Below are 22,457 nucleotides of genomic sequence, written 5' to 3' on the forward strand. Positions count from 1 at the left end.
TAGACTATTCATTGTGTTAATCTTAATAGTCCTTCTAATTGTGATGGTTACTGAAGGCTTTAAGAGATGAAAAAAATAGAGAAAATATGAGATTTGAAAGAGTGATATTACTAGAATACAACAACAAAGGAAAAAACCTACATTATATAGATTTGTAAATTAACTAAGCACTAAGTTTTGATCCTAAAAATAAGCCATAACTACACCTGATAAATTCAAAAAATAATAAACTCCTAAAAACTAAGAAAAACTACTTTATTTGCAGTTCTAAAATAATATTTAACACTCATCCTTGTTTTAGAAACCATAAACTCCAAGTTGTTGCCTAGAAGCTTGAACTTGCTGACTGGAAGTGATTTCGTAAACAAATCTGCTAGTTGATCTTTAGACTTGTAGTAAATTAATGTTATTTCTCTATTTTATTACACCTCCCTCAAGAAGTAGAGTTTGACATTGAAATATTTAGTTTTTCCATAAAATATTGGATTGTAAGAAATTAAAATTGTTGCCTGATTGTCACCAAAAATCTCAATGTTGTTCTTTTGCTCCATGTGTAGATTAGATATAATTTTCTTTAATCATAAAGCTTGGTTTCTTGCAGCTATTGTTGCAATAAATTCTGCCTCTGTAGTGGATTGTGCTATAATCTCTTACTTCTTTGAGTATCATAAGAAAACTCTTGAACCTACGGTAAAATAGTACCTTGAGGTATTTTTCATGTTATCAACAGACCAAGCCCAATCACTATATGAGAATCCACATAACTTGAAGTTTTGACACTTCTCAAACTTGACACCATAATTGTCAGTACTTTTAATTATCTTAATATTCTTTTTGCTGCTCTTAATTGCATTTCGATAGCACAATGCATAAATCAAGATAACAGAATTACAACAAATAAAATGTTTGGCCTTGTTGTTGTAAGATACATTAAGCAACCAATCAAACTTCTATAATAAATTTTATCAATTTTATTAGCACCATTGGTGTGCTTGTTGCCTTACACTCCATTTGAAATTTCTTCAGTATTTCCTTTGCATACTTCTTCTAATAGATGAACACTTGATTTTGACTTTGTTTAACCTCTATCCCAAGAAAGTAAGTCATAAGATCAAGATCTGTCAATTTAAAAACCTGCATTATTTTTTATTTGAAATCCTCAGCAAGTCATGCATTATTTCTTGTTACAAAAAGATCATCAACATAAAGAGACATAATAAGAATATCATTTTCCTTCTACTTACGTAAAGAGTGACCTCAAATAAGCTTTTTTTAAAGCCTAAACTCAACAAACATTCATCTATCCTGCTATACCAAGTTCTAGGTGCTTGTTTGAGGCCATAAAGAGCCTTTTTGAGCAAGTAGACTTTATCTTCTTCATCTTGCACCACAAATCCATATGATTGCTCTATATATATTTCTTCTTATAAAAAACCATTTAAAAAAGCATATTTGACATCTAACTAGAGCACTTTCTAACCTTTTCACGTTGTTATGGGTAGCAATAATCTGATTGTATCTAATATAGTAATAGGAGTAAAAGTGTCAGAGTAATCAACACTAAAAATTTGAACATAACCTTTAACAATAAGCTTGGCTTTCTACTTATTGATGGAGCAATCTTCATTAAGCTTTGTTCTGTACACTCATTTCACTTCAATGACTTTTCTACCTTTGGGTCTTTCAACTAATTCCCATGTTTTGTTATTTTGGATCATTTATATCTCCTCAACCATTGCTTTTTCCACTTCAGGTCTTAAAGAGCTTTTTAATGTTCAGTAGGTTTATATATTGTCACATTACATCAGTAACACCCCATAATCCTTTGTGCTTAAAAATATTGTGTAAAACCTCGATTTATTCGAATTCTAAGGCCGTTAACTGTTTAATTTATGTTTAATTTTATATAATTTTGAGTCCATTTAAAATTATTTTAATTTCATAATACTTTGATTTTATTTGTTAATTTTTATGAATTTTAGGAAAACGCAAAAAAATAGTAAAAAATCCTGGAGAGAAGTCATAGGAAATTTTTTCCCTGCTTGCGCGAGTCCCGCGTGTCGTGCACACATGTGCATGCCCTGTCCACGTGGGGTGCGAGGCATGTAATCTACACAAGCTTGAGTGCGCTACCCTTGGGCAGTTGGCACGGCCCCTTGGGGGGCATGCACTGCAGTTTGGTCAGCGTGCCGTCGTCATTTGGGAGGTGTGTGCTGTCCCTTGGCTGGCGTGCCATTTGCTTTTGTGCTGTCGTTATGTCATCATCATCTTGTCAACTGTCCATCAGTCATGTCCTCAGTCATCACATTGCATCGATCAATTGTTTTCCTCCCTCTCTCCTCATGGATTTTTGCCACTTGGTAAAAATGGAACGGTCTAATTTTCCTATAAATATGGATCCCCTCCCCACCATTTCCTCACCACTTCTTCTTCATTGTTCACTCACTAAAATATATTATAGAGAAAGAGAGAGCTAGAGAGAGAGAATGAAAGGAAAGAAGAAAAAGGAACGTAAGAAAATTACCAAATTACAGTAAAGAAAATTTGGTATTTATTCATACATTCTAAGTAGTATTTTTAGATTAACAAAGAAAATCTGGTATGAATGTGAAATGGCATGATGCATGCTTAGTCTTGTTAAAATTTAAAAATACATGTGTATCAATTCTATAATATTTGCATGATTAATAACATACTAATGCTTGAAAATAAATGAACAAATGATATGATTATGATGATATGATAAGAAATGGTATGTTGCGATATTTATGTAAGAAGCATGATATTAATTGACAAACATGTGAAATGAACATTGAATATGTAAACATGGCATTTAAATTAATATGATATGTTAGGATTTTTATCTTTTAGGGATTCTGTTTCTCCCTCATCTAGTATGAAAAGACGTAAGAGGACCTGACACGATACTTGTTGAAGGCAAGCCTAAACTAGTAAAAGGCAAGAAGCGGGCTAGTATCGATGAGCTTCTAGGAAACGAGAGAAAGCAATTGTGAGGTAACAATACTCCAAGCTCAAACATCAAAGCTGAATATAACAAAAAAAAATCCTGGCCTAGGAAGAAACGACACTAGAAGGTGCTAGAAACTCGAAGGGTAATGGGCCTTACTGCTAAAGAACGACTAAGCATAAAAATCCCAGCCCAAGAAGAAAGTCTGAATGTAGTCTAGGTATGGGTACCCATAGGGTACACATGTGTCACAATGGACATACAGGACACTTGACCCCCATCTCCACTGGTGTTCCAAGGTCCCATTATGAACCATTCAAAGCAAACTTATAGCCCGTAGAAAACTGGAGGCAAGCAAATTCTTCAACGCGTGGATAAGGAGGTCCACACATGAACGAGGCGACTCGCATGAGCACCGAGCATGCAGCCCACCCCGCACGTCTTATGCATGCACACGTCCACGTGTGCCCGAATGGACCACGTGCACAAGCGTATGGTAGTGGCAATGCTCGTGACCTATTATGCCCGTGAGTGGAAGTCATTGTGAGTATGCAGGCCTAAGGGCCCGAACGCGTACATCCTGTACAGATAGGCCAGGATCCAGCCCAGCCAACCCCGTGCACAGGCCATTGCCCAGCCCACGATCCTATTTCGCACGATTTGTGTGGACCGGCCAGCCCGACCCATTCGAGTAGCCCAAAACTGGCCAACTCTCCCTAATTATTTTAATTATTTAATATTTTTATTAATTACTGTATTTAGAAAGGCTTTGGGACCCACCTTTTAAATTACCCATGTTTTAAATTAAAATCCCATGTCTAAATTAATTTACACATGTGTTTTACATGGAATTCACATGGGATAAGTATTAGGGTATTTTAATATTATTTTATTATGTAAGTCTATCTCGTAGGATTATTTAATTAATTTTTGTATATTTAGATGGGATAGAATAATTATTTTATTATGTAATTATTCTAGATTTGGATAAAATTCTATCTAGGGTATTATTTTTTTTCAATAGTTTGTACTCATCTAGATTGCCTCGGAAAAGGCTATAAATAGGCATTTGCCCATAAGTGGTAAAAAACACCAATTACAATCAATTTGAAAGAATTCTTGAAAGTTTAGGCTTTTCTTATATTAATATTTTTGTTAATTTAACTTCTTCAAGTTCTTCGAGGAGTAAGAGTCTTCAGAAGTCTTGTTGAGTCAAGGAGCGGGGATCAACTTATCGGTAAGTCTGTGATATTTTTTCTTTCTTTGTCTTATTTTCCTAGTCTTTTTTTTTGCATTCTTTTTAGTATTATAAATTCAATTAGAGGGAGGGTTTTATCTAGGTGGTTAAGTTTTGTTGTTGCATAATATTGAGTGGGTTATAGGAGTTGATTTGATTATCCCTATACCCTTCGGCATCATCTAGTATCAGAGCTTAGGTTTTAAGAACCCAAAAATATCTTTATTGCTTTCAACATTTTTGTTCTTTAATTAACAATTCAAATTAATTTTTGATTTGTTAATTCTTATTGCATCCTACTTGAATTCATATCTATCTATTCAATTTAAGTAGTTCGTATTTATTATTAAAAAAAATATATGTATCAAAAATACCAAAAATATCCCAATAACATCCCATAAGGCAATTGACACGTTGTTTGCATTTTGCATAGTAAAAGTAGAATAGCTGCCTGATTGGTGATTGGAAATCCTTTGAGCGATCGAAGGCAAAATACCTCACCTAACGGGTGCGAGCGAAAACTTTTGTTTTCACTCTGCACATTATCCATGTTTAATTTTTGAATTGCATTTCTATAATCTTGCATCAACGTTGCATAAAAGAAACTTGACCGGTAATAGAGCATAGCCAACAAATTGGGGATAATATAAGTAGATACACCTGCCGATTATATCCATCAAGATTGATCGGATCCCTACACATTAGTCCATCTTATCAATCTTTGTGATATATGTTTCTTTATTTTATTTTATGTTTGCCCTATTATAAAATTAAGTGACTAATTGATTCTACTTGATTAACACACAAAAGCACACTAGTCGTTTTTCTGTGTGCTTAATTCTGAGCTTCAGTATAAATCAAAATCCTTTAAGGTTTCTTGTTGTGTTGTAAGGACTAACGTGCATACCTGATTCAAGTGATTTTGATTTCAGATGCTCAACTTGACAGATGAAGTTTTTAATTGAGAGATTGCGAAGTAAGCACAAGTGAAGGTAAGGGAGAGATATTGTTTTCACTAACTCTTGTCTTTGCAGAAACTCCATAATGTCTCACCAAAACACCAACAGTCGATCAGCCACCATAGAAGAAAGAGTCATGGACATATTTACCTATTTAAGTGTCCAATTAGAAAACATGGCTATCAGCATGGACTGCCAGGAGCAAGGCAAACACCGCAGTCATGCCCAATGCCAAATAATGCGAGATAAAATAGGATCTTGTGGCGATGATGTTAGTGACAGACAAGGGAGGACGTGGTAAAGAGACAGACAGGGACCTCCATCACTTCAAGTTCTAGATACTAGCCTTTCAAGGGAAGAATGACCCTAAAGCCTACCTCGAGTGGGAGCGGAAGGTCGATCACATTTTCACTTACTACAACTATGTGAAGAGAAAAAGCTAAAGTTGGCAACCCTTGAGTTTACCTATTATGCCTAAGAATGGTGGGATAAATTAGCTCTTCTCTAAAAACAAGATGGGAACTTGTTAATCACCACATAGAGAGAATTAAGATTCATCATGAGGAAGCAGTTTGTGCTAGCTCAATTCGACCATGATATGAACTTGAAATTACAACACTTCATCCAGGGTTCTAAGATGGTGGAAGAGTACTATAAGGAAATGGAGATAACCATATTTAGGGTCCGAGTTGATGAACGGTCGGAAACCACCATGGCTCGATTCTTGGAGGGCTTAAACAAGGATATGACCAACATCCTTGAACTCCAAAACTATGTCGACCTAGATGAGATAGTGCATAAGGTCACCAAGATTGAAAGGCAATTGAAAGGTAGAGGAACTAAAAAGGGTATATCAGTAGTGCTCCACAAGGAAATCAAAGATGGGCTCGAAGGGATGAAGGTAAGAAAGTGGATGATAGTAAGGGGAAACAACCCACTTGCAATCCAACAGTTAATCTTAAGGCACTGGTCGCTCGACAGAGCACTGTTAAGTGTTTCAAGTGCTTAAAAGTGAGGCATATTACATCTTAATGTCCTAATCAGCATACCATGATAATCCAAGATGATGATGATATCGTTGTGACCAGGAAAATTGTAATAAGCAGGAAGATCTACTACTAGTTGGTTCAGAGCGAGAAAGTATAACTCAAACCAGTCCAGAGAGATGTGTTTGTGGCTTAACGAGTACTAAATATACAGGTTAAACTCGAAGACAACGGTAAAAAAGAACTATTTTTTAATCCAAATGACTGGTCAATGAAAAGGTCTGTAGTGTGATAATTGATAGAGGCAGTTGTGCTAACGTTGCTAGTATCTCACTGGTGGACCAGGTAGGGTTGACTTAAGAACAACATCTTAACCCCTACCAATTACACTGGTTGGATGACAGTAAGGAAATCGATGTCACCTAGTAGGTATGTGTCCCATTTTCTATTAGTGACTACATGGATAAGATATTGTAGGATGTAGTTCCCATGCAAGCAGGGCACTTGTTGGCAGGCAGGCCATGACAATATAATTGAGATGTTCACCATGCCAGTGAAAGAAATCAGTACTCTATCCAAATGGGTAACCTTACCCATGTTTTAACACATTTGTCAAAGAGAGACACTTACTAAGGCGGAAAAGTATTGGGAGGATCAATCTACTCCTCAAACCCACTCAACGTATGCAATACCAAAATAATAACTACATAGAATTAAACCTCTCCCTCTAATTGAATCTACAATCCTAAAGGAGAGTAAAAAAAAAGACTAGAAAAATAAAACATGAAGAGAAAAAACGTCATGAACTTACCACTAAGTTTATCCCCACTTCTTGGCTCAATGAGACTTCTGAAAACTCATTCTTTCCGAAAAACTTGAAGAAGCTAATTTTAGAAAAAATGCTAAAAGAAGAAAAGTCAAAACTCTCAAGAATTTTCTCAAATTTATTCTCAAAAGTGTGCTTACATCTTATGGGCAAATGTCTATTTATAGCCTTTCTCGGGCAATCTAGATGAGTAGAAAATTTTGAGATAATTATTAAAATAATAACTTAGATAAAATTCTCTAGGATAATTATATAATAAAATAATTATTTTATTGCAAATAAATTAATTAAATAATCTTAAGAGATAGAATTATAATTAAAATAATAACTAATTTAAATCCTTATTTTTCCAATGTGAAATCTATTTAAAACACAAGTGGAAATAAATTTTAACACATGGCTATTTTAAAAGTGGGTCGCAAGCCTTTTTTTAAAAGGGTTTTAAAATATAATAGATATTAAATAATATTTTTAAATAAAGGAAAAGAGGCGCCGACCAGCTGGACTACCCAGATGGGCCGGGTCAGCCGGTTCGCGCGGGTTGCAAAGGAGAAAGCTTGCGGGAGTTGCGGGCTAGCAGGCTTGGGCTCTCTTACTGGGTCGTCTGCGAGCCTATTCGTTCGGTATGCGTGCGTTCGTCCCTTGGGCCTGCGCGAGCGCGGTTGGTTCCACACGGGCCTAGAGGGCTGTATGTGTGGGCATTCCGAAGCACTTGTGCGTACGGTCTGTGTGGGCACGCATGCATGTTCAGGGGTCGTATAGGCTGGGCCAAATGTTTGATGCATATGTGGGCCTCCTTGCTTGTGTGTGAGACTCTAAATCTCTGCGTTGAAAAGGTTACTTGCCTTCGATTTTTGTGCAGAGTATAAGGTTGCCCTGACTGTATCACCACGGACTGGGGAACACTGATGGATGTACGGACTAAGTATCCTCTACGTGCATTGCAACGCATGTGTACCCCACAGGTACCCAAACTCATACTATATTTGGGCTTCGTCTTGGGTCGGGATTTTTGGGTCGAGTCGTTCTTTAGCAGTAAGGTCTGTTACCCTTTGAGTTTTTATCACTTTCTGATGTCGTTTCTTCTTAAGTTGGGAACTATGTCTGATTGATTCGGCCTTGCTGTTTGATACTTGATTAAGAACAGAGTAACTTGGAGTATTGTTACCTTGTAATTGCTTTCTCTTGTTTCCTGGAAGCTAATCTGTACTTGCTCGTTTCTTGCACTCCTCTAGTTTAGGTGTGTTGTTAGTGGGTATCACGTCATTCCCCCCTTCTTCGAGAGGATTTGTCCTTGAATCTGCAGAGACTATAAATTTTTCATCTAAGGTCAATGAGGATAGAGGATTTAGCAGACATCCAGCCGGGTGTTCGGGTCATACTTGAATGAAGAAGCAACTTTGGTCCAGATCTGGATTGTGGTCCTGCTTCATCTATCTCTTAGCGAACTCGTCGTATGAGTTTTTAATTTTCAGCTGGTCTTCATAAGCAGCTTCTTGGTAAATGGGTTAACACATGGGTGTGGTTACCCATTCAGATAGAGAATTGATTCCTTTTGTTGACATGGCTGACATCGCGGTCATATTGCCAGGGCCTTCCTAGCAATAGGTGTCCTACTTGAATGGGAACTATATTGCAAAATATCTCATCTGTGTAGTTGCCAATAGAAAATGGGACATATATCTGCTGGTTGATGTCGATCTCTTTGTTATCATTCAACCTGTGCAATTTTTAGGGAGTAGGGTGTTGTTTACATGTCAACCTTGCCTGATCCACCCGTAAGGTATTGACAATGTTAGCATAACTGCCTCTGTCAACTATCACGCTACAAACTTTTTCGTTGACTAGGCACTTGGAATGAAAAATAGTCTCTCGCGCTGACTGTTGCCTTCTTGCTTAACTTGTATGTTTAGTGCTCGTTGAGCCATAAATACATCTCCATGTACTGGTTGAGCTATACTATCGGCGTCCACAAGTGGTAGATCTTCTTGTTCATCACTACTCTTGTGGTCATTGACGATATCTCCATCATCTCAGATAATCATGACACGTTGATTAGGACATTGGGATGCAATACGCCCTACTCCTAAGCACTTAAAACATTTAACAATGCTCTGGCAGGTGGCTGGTGCCTTAGGATTAACTGTTGGATTGCCAGCGGGTTGTTTTTCCTTACTGTCATCCACTTTATTACCTTCATCCCTTCAAGTCCATCTTTGGTTTCCCTAGGGAGTGTTACTGACGTACCCCCGATTAGTTCCTCAGTTCCTCTACTCTTTAATTGCCTTTCAATCTTGGTGGCCTTGTGCATCATCTCGTCCAAGTCGACATACCCTTGTTTAGACCCTCCAATAACCGAGCCATGGTGGCTTCGGTAGCTAGTCAACTCAGGCCTTAATCATGGTTATCTCTATTTCCTTACAGTACTCTTCCACCGACTTAGAACCCTGGTCAAGTGTTGCAATCTCAAGTTCATGTCCCTGCCAAAATGGGCTGGCACAAACTGCTTCCTCATGATGGATCTCAGTTCTAGCCATGTGGTAATTGACAAGTCTCCATCTCATTCCCGGAGAAGAGCTAATTGATCCCACCATACTGAGGCATAATTGGTAAACTCAAGGGTGGCCAACTTGAGCTTTTTCTCTTCACTATAGTTACGGTAATTGAAAATGCAATCGACCTTTTGTTCCCACTCAAGGTAGGCTTCGGGGTCACTCTTCCCTTGAAAGGCTGCTATCTGGAACTTGAAGCCATAGAGGTCTCCGTCCACCTCTTCGCGACGGCCTCCCTATCTGTCACCAACATCGTCACCACACGATCCTGTCTCACACACTATTTAGCATCAGGTGCGACTGCAGTGTTTGCCTCACTCTTGGTGATCCATATGGGCGGCCATGTTTCCCAATTGGACACTTAACTAGGTGAACATGTCCATAACTCTCTCTTCTAAGGTTGCTGGTAGGTTGTTGCCGCTTTGGTGAGACATTGCAGAGTTCTTGTAAAGACAAAAGCTAATGTAAACAATATCTCTCCCTCACCTTCGCTCGTGTTTAGCTTTCAGTCTCTCAATTGACAGCTTCATCTATTGAGTTGAGCGTTCAGAATCAAAATCACTTGAATCGGGTTTGCATATTAGTCTTTATGACACAATAAGGAACCATAAAGGATTCTGATTTATACGGAAGCTTAGAACTAAACACATAGAAAAAGGAATAGTGTGCCCTTTGTGGGTTAAGTAACTAGTAACAATTAGTCGCCTAATTACACAATGGAACAAGCATAAAATAAAGAATGAAACGTAGATCAGAAAGAACAACAATTCAGATTGATGCGTAGGGATCTGATCAATCCCAATGGATATAATATGTAGGTATATCTTCTTATACTACCCCTAATTTATCAGCTACACTCTACAATAGGTTAAGTTTCTTTTTGCAATGTTGATGTAGATTATAGAAATACAATTCAAAAATTAAATGTGGATGGTGTGCGAAAAGAAAACAAAAATTTTCGCTCACACCAGTTAGGTAACGTACTTTACCTTCGATTTCTCAAAGGATTTCTGGTAATCAATTAGGCGACTATTATGCTTTTGTGATGCAAAATGCAAACAATGTGCCAATTGCCTTATAAAGTGCAATTGGGATACTTTTGGTATTTTTGATATATATAATTTTTTTTTTAATAATAACACAAACTACTTGAATTAAACGAATAGATATGAATTCACGCAGAATGCAATACGAATTAACAATCAAATAAATTTGAATGCTAATTTAGGAACAAATTGCTAAAGCAAATAAAGATGGATTTGGGTTTTTAAGAGCCAAAACTCTAATACCAGATGATGTGGGAGGGTATGGGGAGGATCAAATCTACTCTTGAAACCCACTCAACGTATGCGATACAAAAATAATAACCACCTAGAATTAAACTCTTCCCTCTAATTGAATTTACAATCCTAAAGGAGAGTAAAAATAAAGACTAGGAAAATAAAATAAGGAAAGAAAAAATACCACGGACTTATCGATAAGTTGATCCCTACTCCTTAGCTCAATAAGACTTCTAAAGACTCCTGTTTCTCAAAAAACTTGAAGAAGCTAATTTTAGCAAAAATGCTAAAAGAAGAAAAACCGAAACTCTCAATAATTCTCTCAAATCTATTCTCAAAGGTGTGCTTACATTCTAGTGGCAAAGGTTTATTTATAGCATTTTTCAAGTAATCTAGATGAGTACAAAATCTTAAGATAATTATCAAAATAATAATCTAGATAAAATTCTATCTTAATTTAGGATAATTACATAATAAAATAATTATTTTATCCCAAATAAATTAATTAAATAATCTTAAGGGATAGAGTTATAATTAAAATAATAATTAATTTAAATCTATATTTATCCTATATGAAATCTATTTAAAACACATGTGGAAATTAATTTTAAGACATGGATAATTTGAAAAGTGAGTCCCAAGCCTTTTTAAAAGATTTTAAAATAATAAAATAAATAAATATTAAATAATTTAAATAGAGAAAAAGGGGGCTGGCCGGTCCACAGGGGTTGCACGGGAGAAGCCCCGTGAGAGTCACGGGCTAGGCTTGTGCCATTTGGGCCATTCGTGGGCCCATCTGTGCTGGGTCCGCGCACTTGGCCCTTGGGCCTCCGTGCGTGTGGTCAGTTCCATACCAGCCTAGAGGGCCACATGTGTGGGCACTCCCGGGCACTCGTGCGCATGGTCCGTGCGAGCACGCGTGCGTGTTTGTGGGTTGTGCGGACTGGCCTACATGTCCGGTATAGTGCAAGCCTCCTTACTCATGTGACAGCCACTTGGTCTCTACTTCAAGAAAGTTGCCTATCTCTAAGTTTCCTATGGGGGATAAGGTCACTTTTGCAACTTCTCCATGGAATCAGGGAACACCGATGGAGGTGTCAGCCAAATATCATGTATGTGCATTGCAACACATGTGTACCCTAAGGGTACCCAAACCCAAACTACATTCGGGTTTTCTTCTTGGGCTGGGATTCTTGGACCGAGTCGTTCCTTAGCGGCAAGGCCTGTTAGCCTTTGGTCTTCGAGCACCTTTTGGTATCATTTCTTCCTAGGTGGGGCACTCTATTTGTTGGATTCAGCCTCGCTATCTGATCCTTGATTGGGAATAGAGTAACTTGGAGTATTGCTACCCCGTAATTATTTTCTCTCATTTTTTAGAAATTCATCTACACTTGCTCACTTCTTGCAGTCCTCTAGTTTAAGTGTGTTATTAGCGAGTATCGCGTCATTCCCCCCATATTCGAAAGGATTCGTCCTCGAATCTGCAGAGACTATAAATTTTTCATCTAAGGTCAATGAGGACAGAGGATTTACCAGACATCCTGATGTGAGCATAGACATGGATCAAGTTGGCGAAGAGGATACCTCAATGCCATGTGGACCCATTATAAGGGGGAGAGCTAAAAAATTACAACAAATCTTCTAACTTTTTTTCCAAACGTGGATCTATGAGGAAGATGGGTTTGGACCCATTAAAGAAGCCCAAGAAAAGAAGACAACATGGCCATTAACCCAAGGGTATAATAGTATATACCATTCACCCCAAGTGCAAGAGGGAAATAAACAAGAAAAGGAAAAAATTCTGCAAAAATGAAAAAAGAAAATTCTCATGGAATTGAATTTCCTAATCATGTAGGAAGTCTTCACAATTAAAAATCAGCCAAGAGGGGAATTTGCTCATAAATTGGAAGCTATCTTGAGAAAGAGGAAAACTCCTTAAACACCAAGTCTCGTAAAAAAGGAAAATACTTGAGAAAGAGAAAATTATCTTGGCAGAATCTCTTCTCCTAAATTAGCCACAATTAATTAAGATATTACCTATTTAAAAAATTTTCCTCATAGGGAAATCATATCTTATCCTATTTAAGTTATAATTTTCTTAATTTTTGCTACTTTTCCATTCTACTCTAGATTTAATTTCTTATGTAATTTTTACCATTAATTAGGAGATTATTTTTCTCTTATTATTCGCATGGCCTACACTATAAATAGGCCTTCAATTTAGAGTTGTAAGGCAATGCAAAATTTTCAGCTTCTTAATAAAATTAAGATATTCTCATTTTAAGCTTTTAAGCTTGCAAGAGTGAGTAAGTGGGCCTTCAACTGACTTGTTGTGCTAGGAATTGGGATCACTTATCGAGGTAAGTCCCGTGATGTCTTTTTAATTGTAGTTCTTTGTTTCTTTTCTAGTTATCTTGATTTTCACTATCCTGTTGAGTACGAATCAAGTAGGGAGGGTTTGCTTAAGGTTTTAAGTTTCTTTTTGTTGATGTATATACAAGGTTTTGGATTCCATTGTTGATTTTGGGTTCCGCATCAATTGGTATTAGAGCTTAGGCTCCAGTAAATCTACTATCTTTCTTATTTGCTATTTATATTTATTTTCTTATATAAAATTTGCACTAGTTACATAAAGTGCTAATTCATTTAGTTTGTTCTCAAGAATTTTTTTTATAGTGTTATTATAAATAAAAAAAAAGAAGAGAAATTCTAAAAAAAAATAGAATCTATGAAAAAAATAAAGAGCAAAAAAAATAGAGCAGTAAAAAAAAAAGAGAATTGTGTGACTCATTGGTTCTTTTTACAACATTACATTCAATATTCTGCATTAGCATATACATCACAAAAACTCAAGTGAGTCATAGAGTGCATTCGTCATTAGAGTAGAATAATTAAGTATAATATTTCAATTATATCCATAGGGATTAATCGGATCCATTACGCTTTAAGTCCACAATTGTCTTTTTCTACTCATAGTTTCATTATTTCTTAAGTGCTTTAGTTCCATTATAGATCTAAGTGATTGATTGCATCCTAACTTCTTAGCTATAAGCATAAGAGCATCACATATTCTTCTTCTATGTGTTTACTTATGAACTTTTAGAGAACAAGATCCCCTTTTAGGATTCTTTGCAGAGTCTTAAAAAGCAACCTTGCTTGTCTTGACTCAAGAGATCAAATTCCAACACTAAACTTGATAAAAGAAGATAGAAAAGGTAAACATTAATGATTGAAAGGGAGTGATTTCATTTTTTCATTAACTTCTTTTTATAGATATGTCACAACTTAGTGAAACCAACTAACTTATGACCTTGGAAGAATGCATGGAGACTAGGATGGATGACATGTACACTAGATTAAGCTTAGCCATTGAAGGTATAACAACAAGAATGGATGAGAGAAATGGACAAAGGAACCGTAGTCATCCCAGACACTGACACCATCAGGATGATGATGAGTCACATAGCGGCAATAGTGAAGTCGGTAGAAGAGAAATCTGGAGAGAAGATGATGACACCATATCCATTAAGATGTAGATACCCCTGTTCAAAGGAAAGAATGATGCAGAGACCTATCTCGAGTGGGAACGGAAGGTAGAGCTAATTTTTTACTGCTACAACTATAGTGAAGCCAAGAAAGTAAAACTAACAGTAGTTGAGTTCACAGATTATGTACTTGTTTGGTGGGATGAAGTGACTGTCCTCATGAGGATAGATGGAGACCAACCTATATCCACTTGAAGAGAGATGAAGTCTATTATAAGAAAGAGATTTTTTCCATCTTATTATGACAGAGAATTGCACCTGAAGTTCCAAAGATTGACCCAAAGATCCCTCTCGGTAGAAGATTACCATAAGGAGATGGAGATAACAATGATAAGGGCTAGAGTTTATGAGAGCCCAGAAGCCACCATGGCTAGATTTCTGAGTGGTCTGAACAGGGAGATTGCCAGTGCTATGGAACTGCATCACTACACAGATTTAGATGAGATAGTACACATGGCTATGAAGATTGAGAAACATCTAAAGTATAGAGGTTCTTTCAGAAGTGATTCTCAGTTTACCCCTTAACTTAGTTCCAGATGGCCTAAAAAGGAAGAAAGAAAGAAACTTGAAGAAAGAAAGGACAAGCCTAACTCTAGCGAATCTAAAGGTAACCCTAAACCACGTACTGCTACTTAAAGACCAAGTTCTATTAAGTGTTTTAGGTGCCTTAGAGTTGGACACATCTCATTATAATGCCCCAATAAAAACTTCATGTTATTACGAGATGATGGCGAGATAAAGACTGCCAATGAGTATAATAGTGATGATGATAGTAGAAAATCACTAGATGATTGTGAAGAAAATTTAACAGCCCTAGTACATGGTGAGATATTGGTTGTTTAGAGAGCCCTAAATATACAATCCAGGGAGACAGATAACGATCAAAGAGATAATATCTTCCACACCAGATGTTATGTGAATGAGAAGGTATTCAGTCTGACATAGATAAAGGCAGTTATGCAATGTCGCCAGTACTTTATTAGTTGATAAGTTAGGGTTATCTTGTACTAAACACCCTAACCCTTATATACTACATTAGTTCAATAAGTGTGGAGAAGTCAGGGTACACAAGCAAGTCAAGATTCTCTTTTCCATAGGTAAGTACAAAGATAAGGTATGTTATGATGTCGTTCCCATGCACACTAGTCATATCCTACTTGGACGACCATGGCAGTATGATAGACAGGTACATGACGACGGGTTTAAGAGTTAATAGTCTTTACATTTAGATGGCCTAAAACACATTTTGACACCTCTATCTCCAAAAGAGGTCTATACTGATTAAATCAAAATCAAGAAATCCTTTGAAGAATATTCAGAAAAAGAAAAAGAAAAAAAAAAAGAGGCCAAAAAGAAAAATAATGGCCCTCTGAGAGAAAAAGAGGCTGAAAAAAATAAAGAAAGCCTATTAAGAGTAAAAGAGGCCCAAAAGAACAATAAAAAATGCCCAATGAGAGAAAATGAGAGAGAGAAAAGAAAAAAATGTTTATATGTGAGGTAAAGAGAAGTGAGGAGAGTGATTTGTGAGAAACAAAGCTTAATTGTACTTTAGTTTAAGGAAGCCTATCTAACTTTTTTGCCTAGTTTTGTTTTCTCTCTTTTACAGGAATATGAAGATGTGTTCCTGATACAATTGAATTCTACAGATATTTTCCTATTTCATTTAAGTTGATTTTGATTGATTTTTACCACATATGCTGTTGGATTATCTTTGGAACTTTTCAGAAATGATTTTGTGACTTGGAAGCAAATTAGAGTGGATTGGAACAAGATTTGGGGAAAAAACATGAAGATGTGGGAGACATGGCCATAACGCACGATTATGTGTTACGAAGCCAGTATTTCTATTTTTGAGGAGGAGTGAGACATGGCCTTGTTCCTAGAAGACACGACTGTGTGCCTTATACCGGGTTAACACATGGTTATGTGTTAAGAAACAAGCATTTATGTTTCTGATGAGGAGTGAGACATGACCATGTTCCTATAAGACATGGCCGTGTGCCCTATACTGGTTTAACACACAGCCATGTGTTAAGAATGCAATATTTCTATTTCACTTTGTGCAAGAGACACGACCGTGTGTTTGGGACACATAGTCGTGTAGTGTCTAAAAGCTGGAAATTGACATAATTTCGAGGAAGACACAGTCGTGTGTCAATTCGACACGACCGTGGGACGTGCCAGATTAGAATATTAGGTCTTGAATGATATAAAAAGAGGAGGAGCCCCAAAAGAAAAGGAGACTAGAGGAGGAAAAAAGAGAAGACGGCTACAGACATCAAGAGCTTCTTCCAGTCAGTTATTTTTAATCAATTCATGTTTCTTTTTAGATTTCATTCTTGCAATTTTTTTTAGGATGTGCAACTAAATGTTTATGTTGGGATCTTTGATGAAACCTTAAAGGATACTTTGTGATTTTCTTATTCAATTTATGAAAGCCTTTTTCCCCAATCCCTATATGTTATCTTGTGGCTTAAAGTATAAATTAGATTGATCACCTATTTATTGATTTATGATGAATGATTGGATTGAGAGATTGATTGTTTATTAGAATATCAAGGTAGCACAATAGATTGAATGTGAGTAGAGATACTTGGCATTACTATATATTTGATGACCGAATGTTAATGCACCGACTAATCCATAGAGATATGTGTGTTTTTATGAAGTAGGTAGGGTAATTGATATTGAAAAAGAGATTACTACATGATTGAATAAAACTGGAGGAAAGTTCTGGTTGTAGATTAAATTAAGATTCATAGGTGAACTTAGGGTGGATTCTAAGATCTTAACTATCATTATATCTTGATTGTTAATTAATCCTAATTTATTGTTTCTTTTTATTGTTAAGTTTTAGTTTATACCCATTCTCTTAGTCGTTGGCCAAATAATATTAATTAGTTATGATTCTAATAATTGTTATATTAGTCCTCTAGGACGATATCCAAATTTACTGCTATAATACGTGTTCAAACTAGTGCATTTGTTAGGTGAGTTCACATCACATAGTTCTCAGAGGAACTTTGGATGGTCTACCACCACTATAAGGGATTGAACATCAGATTGACTTTATCCCTAGAGCTTCAATTCCTAATTGTCCAGCCTATCAAAGTAATCCTGAGGAGATGAAGGAACTTCAGTGGCAAGTGGAGAAGTTGTTAGGTAAAGGATATATAAGAGAAAGTTTGAGCCCTTGTGCTGTTCCAGTGTTACTTGTACCTAAGAAAGATGGCTTGTGGACGATGTGTGTGGATTGCCGAGCCATCAACAAAATTACGATGAAGTATAGACACCCTATCCCTAGATTAGATGATATATTGGATGAATTGAATGGATCTACTATTTTCACTAAGATAGATCTTAGGAGTGGATACCACCATATTAGGATAAAACCTGGAGATGAGTGGAAAATTACCTTTAAAACCAAGTATGAGTTGTATGAGTGGTTAGTAATGCATTTTAGGTTATCAAATGCCCTTAACACCTTCATGAGACTTATGAACCATGTTTTACAACCTTTTTTAGGTAAATTTGTGGCAATTTACTTTGATGATATCCTGATTTACAGCAAGTCTTTAGAAGATCATCTTCAACATATTAAATCTGTCCTAAAGATCCTTAAGAAAAAATAGTTGTATGCAAATGCCAAGAAGTGTACCTTCTGCAGTGAAAAATTACTTTTTTTAGGATTTGTAGTTAGTGCACAGGGCATTGAGGTAAATGAAGATAAGGTGAAAGAAATCAAAGAATGGCTTACTCTAACATCAGCTAACGAGGTAAGGAATTTTCATGGTTTAACGAGTTTTTATCGTAGGTTTGTTAGGGATTTCAGTTCCATAGCAGCATCGTTGAATGAACTGGTAAAGAAAAATATAAAATTTGTATGGACTGAAAAACAAAAGCATGTTTTAATTTTATTAAAAGATAAATTATGTTATGCACCATTTTAGCTTTACCTAACTTTAACAAAACCTTTGAGCTTGAATGTGATGCTTCAGGTATATATATAGGAGCAATTCCGATGCAAAAAGTGCGTCTCGTGGCTTATTTCAGTGAGAAACTTAGTGGCGCACCATTGAACTAAACCTACAACAAGGAGTTGTATACCTTGGTGAGAGCATTAGAGGTACGACAACACTATTTATTGCCGAAGGAGTTCGTGATCCACACAGACCATGAATCCCTAAAACATCTAAAAGGTTAAGGTAAACTCAACCGTCGTCACAGTAAGTGGGTCGAGTTCATAGAATCTTTTTCCTATATAATCAAGTATAAATAAGGTAAGGATAATATTGTTGCTGATGCATTATCTCACAGGTATGCTTTAATTTTAAGACTTAGCTCTAAGTTGTTAGGATTTGAACATATTAAGGAGATGTATGCTAATGATAATGATTTTTCCACTATTTATCATACATGTGAGCATTCTGCATTCTAAAAATTTTATAGGCATGATGGTTTTCTCCTTAGGGATGGTAAGTTATGTGTGCTTAACTGTTCACTTAGAAAATTACTAGTACGTAAGGCTCATAGTGGGGGATTGATGGGGCACTTTGGGGTAGCTAAAACTCTAGATATATTAAATGAGCATTTTTTATTGGCCTAACATGAGGAAAGATGTTGAATGCATTTGTAAGTGCATTGCATGCAAGCAAGCCAAATCTAGGGTTATATCTCATGGATTATACGCACCTTTACCTGTGCCTACAATACGTTGGATAGATATATCGATGGATTTTGTATTAGGATTGCCTAGGACAAGGAGAGGTAGTGATAACATATTTGTCGTCGTGGATAGATTTAGTAAGATGACACACTTCATTGCATGCCATAAGACTGATGTTGTGAGACTTCATGGCATTCCTAAGACAATTGTGAGTGATAGGGATGTGAAATTCCTTAGTCACTTTTAAAGATTTCTATGGGCAAATTATGAGCTAAGTTTTTATTCTCTACTGCATGTCACCCCCACACTGATGGTCAGAGTAAGGTCATTAATAGGACCTTAGGATCCTTATTGAGAACTATAGTTCGCCGAAACTTGAAAACATAGGAGGATTGTTTGCCTATTGTATAATTTACATATAATAGGAGCATTCATACATCTACAGGGTTTTCACCTTTTGAGATTGTTCATGATTTTAATCTTTTAATTTGACGTCACACCTTTACCTTTGCAGAAAATTTAGGATACCGATGGTCAACAGAGAGTAGAACTTGTTAAATCCATACTTGAAAAGGCTAGGCAGCATATCCAGAAGAAGAATGGATCCTATGCACGACATGCCAATAAAGGAAGGAAACTAGTAATGGTCCAACCCGACAATTGGGTATGGGTTCATATACGAAAGGAAAGATTTCTTAATCAGCAAAAATCTAAGTTGGATTCTCAAGGAGACGGACCTTTTCAAGTTCCAGAGTGTATCAATGACAATGCCTATAAAATATATCCCCCAAGTGAGTATGGTGTGTCTATAACCTTTAATGTTTCTGACCTTTCCCTTTTTGATGCAGGTCCAGATTTGAGGACGAATCTTTTTGAAGAGGGAGGCGATGATGTGAACATGGACATGGATCAAGTTGGCGGAGAGGATATTTCAATACAAAGTGGGCCCATTACAAGGGGGAGAGCTAAAAGATTACAACAAGTCTTTTAACTTTTTATCCAAGCGTGGATCAATGAGGAAGATGGGTTTGGACCCATTAAAGAAGCCCAAGAAAAGAAGACAACATGGCCATTAACCCAAGGGTATAATAGTATATACCATTCACCCCAAGTGCAAGAGAGAAATTTTCAAGAAAAGGAAAAAATTCTGCACGACATAAAAAAAAAAAAAATTCTCATGGAATTTTATTTCCCAATCATGTAGGAAATCTTGACAATTAAAGATCAGCAAATAGGGAAAATTGCTCCTAAATTGCAAGCTATCTTGAGAAAGAGGAAAACTCTTTAAATGTCGAATCTCACGGACAAAGAAAATACTTGAGAAAGAGAAAATTATCTTGGTAGAATCTCTTCCCCTAAATCAGTCACAATTAATTAAGATATTCCCTATTGAAAAAGTTTTCCTCATAGAGAAATCATATTTATCCTCTTTTAGTTATAATTTTCTTAATTTTTGCTAGTTTTCCATTCTAGTTTAGATTTAATTTCCTATATAATTTCTACCATTAGTTAAGAGATTATTTTTTCCTTATTATTCGCATGACCTAAACTATAAATAGGACTTCAATTTAGAGTAGTAAGGCAATTTAGAATTTTCAGCTTCTTAATAAAATTCAAGTATTTTTGTTTTAAGCTTTCAAGAGTGAGTGGATGGGTTTTCGACTGACTTGTTGTACTAGGAATTAGGATCACTTATCGAGGTAAGTCTTGTGATGTCTTTTTAATTCTAGTTCTTTGTTTCTTTCTCAGTTACCTTGGTTTTCACTCCCTTGTTTAGTGCGCGTCAAGTAAGGAGGGTTTGCTTAGGGTTTTGTGTAACATCCCGCTTATCACTGTGGTAAAATGATTTAGAAACTCTATTTATTTGGGCCTTTGGCCGCCTTAAATTTAAATTAATTTATGTTATTTAACATTTCTCGAGATTCGTAATTTTGATCTATTTTATTTTTATTTATTTTATTATTTTTATTTTTATTTATTTTATTATTTTTATTTTTATTTTATTTTATTTCAAAGGAAAAATTTAGAAAAAAAATAAAAAAACGGAGAAATGGGAAAAAACTTGCTCATGAAAAAATTCTTGCGAGAAAGCAGTTTGCCCGTGCAGGTGCTGGCCACTATGCGCACGCGCATGCGCGCACATCCAATCCGCACGCACGAGACGTACGCACAGCGCACACGTCCCCTCTGCACACACGACGTAGGGTCAGGATCTGTAGGCACATCCTGTCGTGGATAGATAAGCTGTCCACGCGCCACTCGTGCACGGACTAGTGTTGCACACTGTGCGCGCACCATCCGTGTGGCATGCCTGCATAGACAGGCCCTATGCGCTAAGGGCCTGTGCGCTGTAGGCCTGCACACACAAATCGTAGTATGTTTGGGCCTTGTGCACACGACAGTAGGCCTAGCCTGCAGGCGTGCCCGTCGGGCACTACCACCTCGTGTAATACACTACCCTGCCTTGGGCGGCGTGCCACCATTGCTGATGGAAGAAATTTTTCTCCCTCATTTTTTGTGCCAAGAATCTCTTTTCTTTTCTCTTCACCAGATTTTGCCACTTGGCACGAATCTAATGGTTTTGAAATTCTATAAATTGCCCTTCCCCTTCCCTTCCTCTCTACACTTCCATTTCTTCAATTTTTCAAAAGTTTAGAGAGAAAGAGAGATAGATAGTCTTAGTGAGAGAGAAGAGAAAGAAAGGGAAAATAGTGAAAAAGAAAACATCAAGGTTTTGGTAAGGAATCTAGTATTACTTTCGACGTCTTAAGGAGTATTTTTAGATAAGCATATTTAATATAATTGCTATTTTGTCTATTTTGCATGCCTCTGTATTCAAATGAGTTGAAGACACTTGATGAATTTATATGTAATATATATAATATGTAGTCTGTAATAGTAAAAATAAAAAGAAAAGAAAAAGAGAAAAGTGGAATGAAGCATGTATGGTCCGAAGTATATCTGTATTGACATGCATATTGCATCAAGTTTCTCGTTAGACTTTTTATCTCTAAGGAGTATCTGTTCTCCTTGACTTCGGGGTATTTGTTTTCCCCTCCCCTATTTGGTCTAAAAAGACATAAGATGATCGCTCCTAGTGGATGACGGTGTGCCCTCTGATGAGAGTGGTATCACACTATCTATAGCGGTCACCCGTGGCTAAGTAATATCGTGATTATAGATATCTGTTAGGACCACTATGGTTGGTACGGCTGTGGTCATAAATTGTACCATGGTTTGGCCAGCCGGAAGTGGGCCTGAGCAAATTGTTGAATTTGTATCTGATCTGGTCATTCCACTTGGGTAGTTAGAAATCTGTATCTGCCCTCAGATATGGAAGTTTGTAACGACTTCGCGAAACATGACATAAAAAATTTGTGTATTTCATGATTTATTTGATTTTCTCTATTATTTGACATGATATATGTATATTTGATT

Source organism: Carica papaya, chromosome 1, assembly GCF_054855325.1.
Source record: "Carica papaya isolate Zhongbai chromosome 1, ASM5485532v1, whole genome shotgun sequence".
Taxonomy (NCBI): Eukaryota; Viridiplantae; Streptophyta; class Magnoliopsida; order Brassicales; family Caricaceae; genus Carica; species Carica papaya.